Below are 12,429 nucleotides of genomic sequence, written 5' to 3' on the forward strand. Positions count from 1 at the left end.
GGGTTCTGTGGGAAATCTGTTGTCTCGTGCTGAGCCCAGGCAAGAGCCGTGAAGAGTCTGAATGTTGCTCAGTAAGCAGGGCATACAGTTTCTAAATGAATTCAGCCAAGCATGGGAACTTTTTAAAATATTGCAACCTGGTCAACCCATCAGATAGCAGGGCTGGTGCAAATGTTAGGGGGACTTATAATCTGATAGAGCACCTGAATTAATCTGAAAAATAATCGAATTATTTTAAATCTTAGAACACATATACTTATATGAATAGGGGGTTAAGTTTTTCCTAAGTTTCCTTTCCAAGGCCTGTGCAAAGCGATGGAGGAGGTGACTCAGCTGTGAATGCAGCAAGCAGAACTGATAAGCCTGGTCAGACCGACCCACCAGGAGTCAAAACATCATCTCATCAACATCATTTCCTTACCTGATGACTAAGGACAATAGCTGACATCTGGGGACCCCCAGGGCTGTGCATAGCTGTATTCCCTTCCCAGCCTCACCCTAGCCCTTCCGCTGTATAATCCTGTCCCCTGCTCATTGCTGTCAGACAGGATTTGAATGCTTGTAAACGCCCTCTCTTCTTGGTTGGCTGACCTTCTCAATAAATGTCTTCTGTGATTCGACCCTGCCTTCGTTATTGGACATGGCGACAGGCAGCCCAAGCCCATCCGGGGTTTCCTGGTAACAAAAATGTGGGGATTTGCTGTCTTCTTGGAAAACAAAGCCTGTCCTCATGAAGACTTGCCTCTGCACAGGTCTGGGCGTGGAGTTTAAGGTCACTGCTGGGCGTCTTCTACCGGACAACTCCATCCTCCTGCCTTCCTTTTTCTCGCTTTATTGGTTGTTAGTGAATCAAATTAAATAATGCCTCTGAAGAACCTGCCCCAGTGCCTAACACGTAGGTGATACTCAATAAGCTGTTCTTGAGTGAATTGAACACAGACAACAGTGAGGGCCGCCTTGGAAGCCTGGGTGTCCCTGCTGTGGTCCCACAGGCAGCCCCAGAAGATTGGGTGGGAGGAGGGGTCTGTGGTCTGGGACGCTGAAATCACTCCTCAATTTCTAGAAATCCCCAGGCAGTGGAGCATGTCTCAGGATGCCCCTCCCTCTGGTAGGGACTGGGCACTGCTCTTCTCCCTGCTTCACAGCCTGCAGTAGAGCACACATCATTAGTTGTGTGTTTTTTTAACATCAGGGGTCTTTGCATTTGAACGCAGTTAGCCCTGGGTTATCTGATTGGGCTTTAAATCCGCCTCGCCCCAGTTGTCACAGAGGGAACCAGACAGGGGTTTGCTGCCCTGACCCACCTTCTCTCCTCTCTGAGGAGGTGGGGAGCCTCTATGCTGACAGTCTCTAAGATTAGGGAGGAAGGGAGTGCTTGAATGGAGTGTGGGTAAGCTGTGCCAGGCCTTCTTCCTTGGCCTTTCAGGCCAGCAGGGGGCAGGAGAGTGCTCCCACCTGCCCCAGGTGTGCTGGGAGCAGAGGCAGGAGGTCTCCAGGCATCTCAAGTCAGAAAGGTGCTGCAGGGGCATGGTGCCCAGCTGGCCTTCGCGTGAATGTCTCTGTGGCTTTGCTTCTAGAGGACGTCGAGACAGTCCCCACGTGGGACCGGAGGCTTTCATTCCCCGGGGCTTGGCCTCTCAGGCTGTGTCCTTGCTGACTGTTCATCCCCTGGATACAGCGAGGCCCTGCATTCCCTCTACAGGCAGTTCCCTCCCTCCCTCCCTCAATAAGAGGGACCAATTATGCAAGTTCTATCAGCACTTTTGAGATAATTTCTTACAGTTCCTGTTTAATTAATTATGCTGGCCAATGGTTCTTTGTTAAAAAGTCTCCTTTTTATGGGGGAACTATGCCCCTGTTTCTGGGTGTGAGTCTGTACAGGTGTCCCTAAGAGACTGGGGACGAGCTTGTCATTCGATGAGTTGATCTGCATTGTTCACCGAGTGCACACAGATGCCAGGTGTTGGGGACACAGGAGTGAAATGTCTGTATTTTAATAACCGGCATCTCAGAAAGGTGAAACAGATCACCCCCAAACCTGGCTTACACCAGCACACATTTGGTTTACGTCGGCCTGTTCCCGTGGGTCGGGATTTGGGAGTGGCCTCACCTGCTGGTGCAGGCGTGGGCTCTCCTGTGACTGCATCTGAGGCTGGCAGAGGCCGCAGCCACCTGCAGGCTCACTGAGGCTGGGGCACGTGTTCTTTTTCTTTTTTTAAATAATATATTTTTATTGATTTCAGAGAGGAAGGGAGAGAAAGAGAGAGATAGAAATATCAGTGATGAGAGAGAATCATTGATTGGCTGCATCCTGCATGCCCCCCACTGGGGATCTCGCCCGCAACCCTGGGCATGTGCCCTTGACTGGAATCAACCCGGGACCCTTTGGTCCACAGGCCGATGCTCTATCCACTGAGCCAAACCAACCAGGGCGGGGCACGTGTTTTGAGGAAGGTTTCCCATGTGGCTGTTGGCAGGAGGCCTCAGTTCCTTGCCCACAGGTGGCCTGAGTGTCCCCATGACATGGCAGGTGGCTTCCCTCAGAGTAAATGACAAGAGAGAACGGGAGAGAGAGGGAGCGGGAGGAGAAAGTTTGATGCCTTTATGACCTAGTCACACACCCCGAAAACTCTGCGTCTTGTATTTGTTAGAAGTCAGTCGCCAAGCTCAGCTCCCAGGCAAGCTCAGCTCCTGAATGGAGGAAGGATTTGTGGACTTACTTTAAAACTGTCACATAGGCGTGTATATACATATCTTTAATTTCTTTATTGTTTAATGTGGCGGGCTGGCACGGCCATGGCATCCTCAGCCCCAGGGCGCCTTATGTGCCGCGCCAGCTCAGCCAGGTTCGGTGACCCTGAGAGGGGGCGGTGAAGCATTGAGAAAAGACAGACAAGAGGATGACAGCTGGGTCTCGGTGGGACGCTGCTTCTCTGATGGGGAGACAGCGCCTCGGACCACAAGCCGTGTCTTTATTTTACAGCCGATGCCACGAGGCACAGTGAGGGCGGGTCAGATGTTTACAACGTTCTGGTGGGCTTCGATCCCACTCAATCACATGCACCTGATCCAGCTTTGTTTACTTGCAGCCTCTATCACTCAGGCACGTGGGGCCATGTGTTTGGACCACAGGTTCAAGCTCACAACTACAGCTGTTGGCTATCATTGTCCTGGGAGGGCTCTGCCCTCCAAGCTGGGACTTGCACTTGGCCACGAGAGGACTGTGCCCTCTCATCAGTCCAAGGCTTGAACCTGTTAAACCCTGTAGCTGTGCCTCACAGTTTAAAGTATTACATATGTCTCCTTTTCTCCCATTGACCTCTCCCTGGCTGCTCCCCCCTCCCCCCCCCCCCCAGCACATGCCCTCACCCCCCTATTGTCTGTCCATTGGTTATGCTTATATAAATGCATATAAGTCCTTTGGTTGATTTCTTAACCCCCGTCCCTGCTCCCACCCTCCCCTGCCTTCCCTCTGAGGTTTGTTGGGCTGTTTGATGCTTCTATGTCTCTGGCTCTGTTTTTGCTAATTAGTTTATGTTGTTCATTATATTCCACAGATGAGGCAGATCATGTGGTATTTATCTTTCTCCGATTGGCTTATTTCGCTCAGCATAATGCTCTCCATGTCCATCCATGTTGTTATGAATGGTAAGAGTTCTTTCTTTTTTACAGCATTGTAGTATTGCATTGTGTATATGTACCCCAGTTTCTTAATCCATTCCTCTGCTCATGGACACTTAGGCTGTTTCCAAATCATAGCTATGGTAAATTGTGTTGCTATGAACATATGGGTTCATATATTCTTTCTGATTGGTGTTATATCTTTCTTTAAATATTTACCATCTGGCCCTTTATAGAAAGTTTGTTGACCCCTCCTCTAATGACAAGAGCAAGTTAATTTGAGAACTGAATGTCAGTCTTTTTTTAATTTTTTATTCTTACCCAGGATATTTTTCCCATCGACTTTTGGAGAGTGGAAGGGAGGGAAGGAGGTGAGGGTGGGGGAGAGAGAGAAACATTGATTGGTTGCCTCTTGCACTCGACCAGAGCCAGGGATTGAACCTGCAACCAAGGCTTGTGCCCTTGACTGCGAATTGAACCCACAACCCTTTGGTGCATGGGCCGACGCTCTAAGCAGTGAGCTACATCAGCCAGGGCCCAAATGTCGATCTTAAATGTTATCACCACAGAATAAAGGCTACTTTTGTGAGGTGATGGAGGTGTTAACCTAATTGCGGTAATCACTTTGTAATATATGTGTGTGTGAGATCACCACATTGTACCCTTAAATTTAGGTCTTATATGTCAATATCTCAATAAAGAGGAAAAATAAAGTAATAAAATTCAGCTTCCAGGTTCCCTTTGGAGACTGATTTAGAAGGAATGGAGTGAGGTCAGGACTCTGCGTTTCCACAAATGTCCCAGGTGATTCTGATGCAAGGGGTCCCCATGGCACCCTGAGCACAGCTGGCACACCTGGCCCGGAGGAGGAAGTGTGGGGGCTGCAGGTGCGGGGATGTGAGAGGCTCCAGCAGGAGTACCGTAGGCTCCACTGACCTGGCGTCTCCCCACCCTACACTCTTCACTTCGCAGATAGTGAACAGACACGCTTTGCAGAAGGTGAGTTCCAGGCTGGGCAGGTTCTCTGCTCAGACTTTGGGCCCCGCTGAGCCCTGACCCCCATTTGGGGATTAAACGGAAAGCCTGTGTGTCACCCCAACTCAAACGAAGGAGGCCTGGAAGGAAGGTTAAGATGGGTTATAAATTAATGGGTGATGGTGTGTGTGCAGTTTGACAGCAAAAGCCTTAGAAGTGACTTGAAGTAAGGCTTAAAGTGAAACAAAGGGAGGTGAACTCTGTAGCTATTTGGGGGACAGATTCCAGCTGGAGGAATTAACCAAAGGAAGAAATTCCTGGCATGTGAACAGCTGGAATGAGGGAGAGAATTCATCGGAAAGTGAGGTCAAGTGTTTGCAGGCCGTTGTTGATCGTTCTCATGACTTTGTTTTTACTTGAAGTGAGATTCGCAGGTTGTGAGGTTAGATCCCCAGTGAGGTATTTGATGCACTTTTGAAAAGGTGCTGTGTTTGGTTGTGGACAGTAGACAGGGCAGAAGGAGGAAGTCTGTTAGGGGATTGCCATCATCCAGGTAAGAGTTGATGGTGGATGGGGCAGGACGTTGGCCCTGGAAGTGATGAGAAGCGATCAGATAGACCCTGGCAGAGCCAACATCTGCAAGAGTGGTGTGACATGGCTTCCTACAGCTCTGACACTCAGGAGTCAGGAAAGTAATTCTGAGACGGGCTGGCTGGTAGGGAGTGAGGTGATGGATGAAGAAGTGAGAGGGAGGAAGCATGAGTGGTGCGAATCAGGGCAGCTGTCGGAGGCCTCCAGGGTAGAAGTTCTGGAAAGATGGGTCATCGTGCTCTCAGGGAAAGTGTAAGGACAAGCTTACCTTCCATTTTCCTTTAGTTTTCCATTTTCAGGAGGTGTATGGTTGGTGTCCCCACACTAAAGCTAATGGTCCGTGGAGTTGAGGACTTCGTCTTACTAACCTTGGTACCCCAACACCAGAAAATGAATAGGTGTAGACCCCAAACCTAGAAACTAGCTGGCCAACTGGCCGGCTCAGCGAGGGCTGGAGGACTCTGAGAAGCCTGTATCCTGTACAAGGATAGGGAGAGGGGCCCTTTATTCTGTGGGGGAAGCGTGGGCCACGGGGTTAGGAGTGTCCCCATGGCGGGGAGTCAGGATCACTGTGCTCTCACTCCCCGATGGGAGAAGGCATGGGCTGTGGGGTTAGTCTTGACTGAATTGTGCTTCCTCGGTGTAGAGGGCCCCCTGGGAAGGCACATGGGCATTTCTTTAATTATTGTCAGCTGAACTCAGGGCGACAGTTAGAGCCACGCCCTGGGAACATGCTTCCCCAGAAAGGCTGGGCATGTTATCAGTACTGACTTTTTACCTTTGTCCAGGTGGTAGTGTGGCTTTGATAGTTAAATCCAGTCAAGCACCAGGAGTACTTGGGCCTAAGCAAGAATGCAAATAAGCTCCTTTGATCCTAAGTTTTGGTGATACTTCCTGGTATTTGGGGATATAAAATAAACGCACTGCATGGGCTTGGGGTCCCTGACTCTCCACCAGAAGAGGGCAGCGTCCCACCCAGCTTCCAGCTTTATAAATCTATCTCTGCGTCTTCTCTCTTTCTTTTATTTCTCAATCCCTGGCCACCTCCACTTAGAACCGGTTCCTTCATCTCTCTGTGCTGGACGTGGAAAAGGGAGATCCCTGCCATATCTGACCCCCGCATCTGGTGCCCAAGGAGAGGCCAAAGGCAAGGAGAGGCAAGAGGCAAGGGATCACTCCAAGAATTGCGCGCGCCACAGATTTAAGGAAGTGTAAGGTAGGGGAGCTGATTGTTGTGAATTGAATTGAATTAGTTGGGTGTAAAATATGGGTAATCCTCAAATGCTTAAAACTAATCTCAAAGCTCAAGGATGCTCTGTTAAGCGTAGTCAGATTCTTGATTTATTTCTTAAGTTTTGTTGATGAAACGTGGGAAAAGGTTAGAAAGCAATTGGGTGACCAATACTCAGCAGAAAGTCCAGAGAAGATTCCTATTCCTACCTTAATTGGTGATGGCCTTGATTCAGGACAGGAGAGTTTAAGAATGTCTAAACGAGATGTGGCCACGGCCTTACAGCCGCCGCCTCCGCCTGCCCGCTGTTCCTGCAACTGTAGCCAAAAGCCCACCTGATAAAGATTTATCCCGTAATTATGAGCAGGAGCCAGAGTTTGAGGAAAAGAGAGGCAAACATCACCATGAGTGGGATGATTCAGAGTATGAGGAAGATCTTGCTCACAGTTTTGCAAAAATGACCCTAGCCACCAGGCCTTTAGGGGTAGAAGCAAGCACACAGCCGAATGTGAAAGTAACTTCTGCGCCGATACATTCCCCTTTACAGCAGACCTTACGGGAGGCAAGAGGAGCTGGAGAGGAGGAACCGGGGCATATCACAGCCATACCAAGTAGAAAAGGTTAAAGGAATTTCTCAGCAATTGCCAATAATTCTTTATCTTAAAAAATCTTTTTCTTTCCTTAAAAAATAAATAAAAACTGAAAAAATAAATAAAATAAAAACAGTAGACACCAGATCATTACTGGATTTTCCCCCCAAAAGCAAGAAGGAGGTGGGGGGAAGGGAGACACGTGGCAATCCAATATGGACGCCACTCCCCAAGAAAGCCATTTTAAAAGGCCTCATCTTCGCCATGGTTTTTTCCTGCTGGTGACTTAAAACTTTTACAAATTCATAAATGCATCGGGGATTTCTGTGCACTTGTTAAGGGAAAGGCCAGTTTAAAAACACAATTCGTGCAACTGTCCAGTATTTGGACATTTTAGATAGAGTTTTTGAGCTGAGCTTAACTTTTTGCTATGTATAGAAAAAACCCGAGACTGTTTTTAGCCTCAAAGATGGTGGCTATGAACTGGGAAAAAATACAGGCTGGTTTCCCAAGGCAATCTAAAGTATAATACTGAAATGTTGATCTGAGTATGCCTGGTATGAAGTCTAGAAAATAGAATTTGATCTATTAATTGAATATGCCTTATATTTTATTTGAAATGTATCCCTAAAAATGTAAAAGTATTATTGATTGGAGAAATGCTAAGTATTTAGTTTGCTACCTAAAATTTGAAGCTCTGAAAGTTTAAGGTTCAGATTGAATTAGGAGAAATTATATAAATGTGGTAATTAAATGCGTAAAGTATAACTTGTTTTTGAGAAAATAAAATACTGTGTTTTCTCTGATAATTAAGAATTCAAAATATGTTACTTATTGGTCTGATTTAAAAAGGAGGATTAATTCTGTGATCCAGTTTAAATTTAATTAATATTCTTTAAGATAATTTAAGTATATTGTTGTAGTGTACCCCCATCTTACAAAGGACGCCTCAAAAAGTTGAATTATGGAGTTATTTATTAAAGGCCGGCGGCATACGAGGGGCTAAAGCGCTTCAGACCTCGAAGTCCTGAACAGCTTGCCACATCTGGCTTATATGGGCAGAATATCACAAAGGTATCGATTACATCTTTGGGTCTGGAATGAGGAACCTGTTTCGAGAAAAGCATTTTTATTTTTTTTTCAGAAGTGAAATTGAGCAACTTAGTTATCTAAAGTATCTACGAATCACTGAATCAACAGAAACACATTATCTGGGACCATGGGACAATTTAGAATAATTGTGCTGTCCAGATTCTGGGATCACTGAGTCAATAGGAATGCACTATCTGTAGCTACTTAGATAACTCAGGATAACTGTGCTGTCCTGGTTCCCAAAATAATGAGCTTCAGTAACCAGTGAGATCACAATCAATGGGATATTCAAACCACCATCAATGGATTGGGATAGCATGCATAAGTTCAGAAAATCAAAATAACTTTCTATTGTTTTAGCAAACAAATAAGTACAGAACCCAAACAGCAGTTTCTGCTTGAGTTGATTGCTACCATACTTCATTCCCCACTGGTTTTATGTGCATGAGTCAAATCATGGACTCATCCTTATTAGTTATGGGATTGTACTGCCCCCTAACTTCAAGTAGTTTGACTGCATTAATTTTTCTAAACTGCCTGCTTGGCACAATTAGTTTTCTATTTAGTCATCCCACTTCCTTTAAGGGCATTCTCTGTTCTGTTCCTGCTCTCCCGTCCCCTGGCACATCTAGCACTTACTTGGCCCTGGACTTTTCTCACTGGCTAGCAAAAATGTTCTTACAGTTACCAAGGCCCCTAGTACCACGGTCCCCATTAGTACTGTCCTCACTGAAGTCCAGTTTCCCTCCTGCAGGCATTGAGTCTCCTCCTGGCCTGCGTGGAGCCCAGGCTAGGGATCTCATGGGTGAGGCTGCTGGCTGCCAGGATCCAGGCAGTTTCCTGGTGCAGGTGCTGGGAGTGGTGTAGCCAGGTCTGGACGCCGTCTACTTTAACAGCCATGGGTGTGCTCAAGATAACAGTCTAGAGTCCCTTTTAGGTTGGGGTGAGTCCTTGGGCAGTGAACTTCTTTACCCACATCGAGTCTCCAGGCTGGAAGGGATGTACAGGGTCCATGGCGGGCACTGGCAGAGCGTTTCGAACAAGCTTATGGGTGGCTCTCTGGGTATACTGCAGAGCCTGTAAGGACTTGAGCAAGGGAATGGTTATGAATTCCAGCTTTCAGTTTCTCCCTGGCCCTGGGAAGGATGGGGGGAGGTCTACTATACATGATCTCAAAAAGGGGGGAACCCCTCCTGGTAGAGGGTACACCTGGCCAATAAGAGGGCGAAGGCAGGAGGTTGGTCCAGTTTTCACCGGTTTCTAGGACAAATTTAGTTAAACTCCTTTTTAGAGTCCTGCTCATGCCTGTCCTGAATTTTGTGGCTGGTATGCACAATGGAGTTTCTAATTTATGCCTGAGGCTTGAGCTATACTTTGAGATACCTTAGCTACAAAGGCGGGGCTGTTATCTGATCCTATGACTACTGGCAGTTTGAATCTAGGTATAATCTCCTGGAGTAATTTCTTGAGAACTATAGAGGCAGTTTCTGTCCTAGTGGGGTATGCTTCAACCCAACCCGAGAAGGTGTCTATGAGAACTAGCAGGTACTTGTACCTGACGTTGGTGGCTTAATCTCTGTGAATCCACCTCCCAATGCTCTCCTAGGGAATTTCCCCGGGGCCCGAATTCCCAGGGGGACCCTCTTACCTTGCTTAGCATTTACCTGTGCACAGACAGTACTTCTAGTGACTATGCTTTTAATTATCTTATCTAAACTCGGTATATAGTACCTGCCTCTCAGAAGTTCAGAAGTCTTGGTGATGCCTAGGTGGGTAGCCTGGTGTAAGTGGGCAACTAACGTCTGACCTAGAGCCTCTGGGACCAACAGTCTGTCATCTGGTAGGGTCCACCAACCAACTGGTCCTTTGATGGCTTGCTTCTGTTCTGCCAATTCCTCCTCTTGTTTGGTGTAGGAGGGTGTCTGTGGTAGGTCGGGGTCCGGCAGGGTTACTAAGACTTTTTTTTTTAAATATATTTTATTGATTTTTACAGGGAGGAAGGGAAAGGGATATAGAGCTAGAAACGTCAATGAGAGAGAAACATCGACCAGCTGCCTCCTGCACACCCCATACTGGGGATGTGCCCACAACCAAGGTATATGCCCTTGACCGGAATCGAACCTGGGACCTTCCAGTCCGCAGGCCGACGCTCTATCCACTGAGCCAAACTGGTTTTGGCGTTACTAAGACTTGTAAAGGCCCCACTGGTTTTTGGGCGGCTTCCTTGGCAGTTTGGTCTGCGGCTCTATTTTCTCTGGCTTCAATTGTCTCTCCTTTCTGATGTCCTTTGCAGTGCGCTATTGCAACTGCCCTTGGGAGCCAGATGACCTCTAATAAGGCTAAAATCTCTTCCTTATTTTTAATGTCCTTTCTGGCTGAAGTTGGTAACCCTCTTTCCCGGTGGATGGCACTGTGTCCCCATCGAAGGGCCTGGGTTAAGGCCAAAAGTTTAGCTTTTTGTACTGATGTCCCCCTGTTCAGAGACTGTGCCCAAATGGTGTGGTCCAGGGTGACTACCGCTGCCCCTGCATATCGGATCCCATCCTGAACATAACTGCTCCCATCCGTGAATAGTACCTCATCTGGTGATGATAGCGGGACATCTGACAGGTCTGGACGAGCTGTTTGTACTGCATCTGTTACCTCTGTGCAGTCATGAATGGGTTCCTCCAGATCATCATCTGGGAGCAGGCTGGCAGGGTTGATGGCCAGTGTCTTATAGAACTGAATACAGGGCTGGTCCAGGAGAAGAGCTTGGCACTGGGTGATCCTGGTGTTTGACATCCATCTCTCTGGAGCACCTCGAAGGAGGGCCTCCACAGCATGGGGTGTTGTCAGGGCTAGTTTCTGGCCCAGAGTCAGCTTATCTGCCTCCTTTACCAGCAATGCTGAGGCGACCACTGCCCGGAGGCACGCTGGACACCCTGCTGCCACGGGGTCTAGTATCTTAGACAGATAGGCTACAGGTCTCTTCCAGGGACCTAGAGTCTGAGTGAGAACCCCTTTGGCAATGCACCTTACCTCACTCATGTAAAGGTGGAAGGGCTTCGTGACGTCTGGCAAGGCTAGGGCAGGTGCTGAGACGAGAGCCTTCTTTAGCTCCTCAAAGGCCCGTTGTTCCACTTCGGTCCAGTTCAGCGGCTGAGCTGGAGTGGCAGTGGCTTGCAATTGGACTACTACAGGCGCTTGATGACTTGCCAAACCTGGGGGGTTGTTTTCTGCCCAGACCATGGGATAAAGATGCTGTAATTCCTCTAAGTAGGTGGAGGCTTTACGCTCTTCCTCTGGCACCACTTTTTCCATTTCTTGCAAGAGATGTTCCTCTGAGAGAGGATAGGTTAAAAGAATACAGGCAGGGGAGGATGTAACCTGACCTTGGTTCCTTGGATCCACGGTGAGGTGTGCTCCGTCCCCCTCAAAGGATATGGTGGCTTGTAGTTTCTGCAGGAGGTCACTTCCAAGTAGTTTCTGAAGGAGTTCACGTACAAGTAGGGGGTACGGGCATTCTGGCATGACCAGAAATGAATGTGTTACCGTATTCCTTCTGAGGTCCACAGTCCTTTTTGATGTCCAAGGAAAACAGACAGTTTGTCCAGTGGCCCCCTGGACTGATGTCCTCTTAGAGGTAATGGGTCCCATCGGCTCTGTCAAGCCTGAATAGGCTGCCCCAGTGTCCACCAGGAAACTAACAGGTTTGCCCCCCACTTGTGAGGTTACGCTGGGCTCCTGGGGGCTTAATGGAATGGAGCCCCGGCCCTGTCAGTCCTCTTCCTCTAAGTTAAAGACCCTTGGAGTCTGAGTCTCCCCTTTTGCTTCCCTAGCTAACTTGTCAAGACATTCTCTCCTGCAATGCCCCTGCTTGCTATAATAGGCATACTAATTTCTTCGTATTTGCTGCTGGCCTTTTCTTTCTTCCAACATTTCTCTGTTCCCCTTCTCATCACATACACAAACCTTCACAAATTTCACAATTTAAAATTAGCCTTCAAACCTTCTTTCTATGTCCATGAAAAATGCATAACCATGTCTCAGACCTTAAAATATTCAGAAAAGATAGGGGGAGGAGGGAGCAGGGCCAGCAGCTGGTTCCCAGGCCTCCAGCCGCTTGAATTTTTAAACTGCCACATTTTTCCTAGAGATAAAGATCTCAGTTTCTGAGAAGCCTGAAAAGGGGAAGGGGGAATTTCTAGCTGCCGCCTTTAAGCCCCCTAACAGAACACGGTGAAAAGTGTCCAAGGAGTTGCCAGGGGTTCTTGGGTCTCACTGGAGTGCAGGGGGTCACAAGGGTATTTCCCTCCTCACAGCAGCCTCCAGCTACTCAAAACCCTG

The sequence above is a fragment of the Cnephaeus nilssonii genome (assembly GCF_951640355.1).
Source record: "Cnephaeus nilssonii genome assembly, chromosome: 18".
NCBI lineage: Eukaryota > Metazoa > Chordata > Mammalia > Chiroptera > Vespertilionidae > Cnephaeus > Cnephaeus nilssonii.